The 4,174-nt window shown below is 37.1% G+C and overlaps 1 non-coding gene across 1 annotated transcript; it reads left to right on the top strand.

Moving 5' to 3' along the window:
- Window positions 1–3,385: 3,385 nt before the first annotated feature.
- On the top strand, window positions 3,386–3,488 carry LOC132000402 (U6 spliceosomal RNA). Its single transcript, XR_009399277.1, has one exon. It is a non-coding gene; the product is annotated as a U6 spliceosomal RNA (small nuclear RNA).
- The last annotated feature ends 686 nt before the right edge of the window (window positions 3,489–4,174 follow it).

Here is a 4,174-nt window from a genome sequence, read left to right as displayed (position 1 = left end):
ATACCAATAGACCATTCTGACAGGTGGCCCATCACTGGAATAACTTCTTAAATGATGCAGCACTTTCTACCCCATTTATCTTAATTCTTCCTACTATAGTTTTCATGTTGCCTCTCCAATCACCACACTCTTATATTTATATACACCCCCAGATCTCCTGACTGCAATCACTGCTAGTTTAACAACAATGACTATCTCTCCATCACAGTAATAAATTATTGGATTACTTTACATAACCCATATAATGCTTGGGCAACTTGCAGCCCAGTCCTGTATGACACAATTTAAATATTTCCTGAAGTCACCCAATGACTCCATGCATAATACCCAGCAAAGGTTTTTAAAATTCCTTTCACCATCATTTTCTTCCCACAAACATGGCACCTATCCCTCCCTAAAAGTACTTTCTTTTACCCAAAACTCTACCTAAATATCATGGGTATCCAGTCCCACTGACTCCTTTTTTTCTTATCTTTCCTTTCCCTCTATCCTTTTGTTCTGTCAGTGATCAAGGGCCCATTCAATGAGCCAGGTATCCTCCAGGCTCAGAATCTTGGCCTGACCGTTATCTCTGCTCTGAAACACTCTTTATCTAGATTTGCACCTGGTTCACTCTTGTCTCTCTTTCAGACCTTTGCTCAAATGCCACCTTCACTATGATGCCTTTTCAGGACCCCCAGGTAACACTGGATGTTCTTACCCACACTCTACACCCATCCTCCTTCCGTGCTTTCTCTACTTCCACAACACTTAACCACCATCTGACATATTATATATTTTAGTTCTTTACCTTCCATCTTCCCCCCTCCAGAGTGCAAGCTCCGTAAAGGTAGGTAGGTTGTCTGTTTTGTTTCCTATTATATCCCCAGCACAATACCAGTACCATAGTGGGCTTTCAAAAACATGTATTTGCCCATTATTATTCTTCATAATAAAGGAATAAAAAGAAATGGCAAAATTGAGGATGGTAGGGGAGATGAAGAGGAAAACTGTGAATACTCAGCATGTAATATCTTTTTTTCGATCTGTCACACTATACCATTTTTCCTGGTCTGACTCAGCCTACAAGATCCTCCTAGCTGTACAGGTATCTGCCCACCCCCTTCCTCCAGTCACCCCATAACCATTCTCTGTTGCCCCATTCCCTCACATCCTCCCCAGTAATCTGAGCCTGTTCTGTTTTACCCTCTAGAAAAAAAAGGAAATCCCTTCATCCACTTTTGATACACTCATTCTACAGTACCAGTGATTCCTCATAGTACATGTAGTGTTGTCTTGGGTGTTCTTAAAGAACTTTCCACAGAAACAAGAACTTATCCTATAGGAATCAATCTCTAATGGTTAGAGATTAGGCCTGTAAGCCAAGAAATACACCTGAGACACCATCACTCATAGTTCCTCTGGAGAAAGGCAGCTCATTTGCGTATCATATGAGAGGATTTTTTTTTTTCTGTCATAGAAACAAGGTCACCCAAATAGACCACAGGATCACTGATCTCTGTGATGTGACCATGAAGAGATACCTAAAGTACTATGCCCTCAAAATGTAATGCCATTACAGTGTTTCTGAGCACAGGCATGTCATGAAATGTGATTGGGGGATTATCAGTGGATGCATATTTTACCCTTGTTCTTCCTAGCTCCCATTTACCATATATAACTGGGAACTGACTGAATCAGATAGACAGTAAATAGGCTACAATTTCTTTCTAATAAAACTAAATCAGCTGCTTATACTCCTCTCTTTCCCTATCCACTTCTTTAAACTGTTAGGATAAAATAACACATATATAATATATATGCAAATACACCACTTTAGCAGTCAGAATTATAAAAATAAATCATAAAGTAACAAGAACAAAACATGGGTGAATATTTACCTGATGTAGGTAAGGAAGAATATTTAATCATAAAAAGAAAGGAACAACAAAGGAAAAGAAACAACAAAGAAAAAGATATATACTATCGTTTGCCTCAAATGATGAAAAACTTTTGACGTATCTTATATATAAAGAGTTCCTAAAAATCAATAATAAAAATATAACCATTCTGTATACATAAATAAATGAAATCATGAAGAGCCGATGGACAAAAAAGAAAATAAGAAATCATGAATAATCATATGAAAAAAATTCAAGAAAATACATATGAAAGCAAGATGACATTTTCTGCCTATAAATTTGTAAAAAAGATTTTTTCTTTTTTTCATTTTATCTCTTTTCAGTGTTCCAAAATTCATTGTTTATGCACCACACTCAGTGCTCCACGCAATACGTGCCCTCCTTAATACCCACCATCAGCCTCACCCAACTCCCTACTCTCCTCCCCTCCAAAACCCTCAGTTTGTTTCCCATTTTTTTAAATCATTATACTCAATGATAAGAGAATGCAGAAAATAAACTCTTTTTTATAATGCTGCTAGAAAACTGGTGACCCCTTTCTGGAGGGCAGTTTGGCAGTTTAGATATATTCTTATTTTTATATAGCAATTTCATCCTTAGCTATTTATCCCAAAAAAATCATCAGAGATTTACACAAATGTTTATTCATAGTGATGTTTGTTCTTTCTAGGATTTTTTTTAATATTAGAAACACCCCAAATGCTTAACAGTAAAGAAAGGCTTAATAAATAGTTACAGTCATACAGTAAAATACTATGCAACCACTTAAATTAACTGTAAAAGATCATATTTTCCAAAAATTACTGCAAAGATATTTCTGGTTGCATATGCTCTTCCAGACCCTTATCATTTCCCAATATGAAAAGCTGAATAAAGGTCCCCCAAAGATGTAAACATCCCAATCCCTTTACTTTTGAGTATATCTTACCTTACATGGTAAAAGGAATTTTGCAGATGTGATTAAGGTAAGGACCTTGAGATGGGAAGATTATTCTGATTATACAGGTGGGCCCAATGTAATCACAAAGATCCTTATAAAAGGGAGGTGGGAGGATCAGAGTCCAAAAAAAAAAAAAAATGTAATGATGAGCACAGAGGGTCACAGCCAGGGAAAGATTTGAAGATGCTACAATGCTGGCCTTAAAGACAGAGGAGTCAGAAGTCAAGAAGGGCAGGCAGCCTCCCAAAGCGAGAAAGGCAAGGAAATGGATTGTCCTCTAGAGCCTGATAGGACACCTCGATTCTGGCCCAGGGAAACTCATTTCAGAATTCTGTCCTCTAAATTGTAAGATAATAAATTTCTGTTGTTTTAAATTTGTGACATCACCAATAAGAAACTAACAAGTCATTCAAGAGTTCTGTGTCTCAAGGGAAGAGCTTCTGTGGGCTTTAGGGTAGACTTTTGGACTGCCTTAGTGACAAGCATGTGGCAGAAGGAAGGCTGTGTGAATTCCAAAACTAAGTCATAAAAGGTGACTTAATGTTTGCTTTAGCAGCACATATACTAAAATTAGAATGATACAGAGAAGATGAGAATGGCCCCTGCACAAGGATGGCACACAAATTCTTGAAGTGTTCCATATTTTTATTGTTGGATCACTATAATGTATACCTAAAACTAATATTACACTGTACGTTAACTATACTGGAATTAAAATTTAAGAAAAAAAGATTTCAAGGTGAGTTAGCTTCAGCCTGGCCTTTCTTTATGGACATTTACTTGTGGAGCCCTGAGCTACCATGTAGGAAGCATGACTACCCTGAAGCCACCATGCAGAAAAGACCATATTAAAGACTGGGAGAAATGCCCAAGAAACTAGTTGTTCCAGCCTCCAGCTGTTTGGGTCTCTCCAGCTCAGTACCAAAAATCTGAGTAAGAAACTTCAGATAATTAGCCCAAGCCACCTCCTGTACAACTACATGAAATATCCTGCATAAGAACTATTTAGCTGAGCCTCGTCAATGCCAGAACCATGAAAATAATAACATTATTCTGTGTTTTTTTTGCCATTAGGTTTTGTGGTGGTTTTATCATCAATGAGTAACCAATACATTAATGATAAAGAGAAATGTTCAAAATATAATATTAAAAGAAAAACGAGGGGTACCTGGCTCACTCAATTGGTAGATCATATGACTCTTGATCTCAGGGTCATGAGTTGGGCCCTAGGTTGTGCACAGAGACTACTTTAAAAAAATAAATAAATAAAAAGAGAGTCTATAAGCTACCACAAGGCTGTATGTATATGTATACACAGAAAAAATTTGGAGTC

This window comes from Mustela nigripes, chromosome 13, assembly GCF_022355385.1.
Source record: "Mustela nigripes isolate SB6536 chromosome 13, MUSNIG.SB6536, whole genome shotgun sequence".
Taxonomy (NCBI): domain Eukaryota; kingdom Metazoa; phylum Chordata; class Mammalia; order Carnivora; family Mustelidae; genus Mustela; species Mustela nigripes.
Note: the sequence above shows the minus strand (reverse complement) of the source record. Positions and strands in the feature narration are given on the sequence as shown.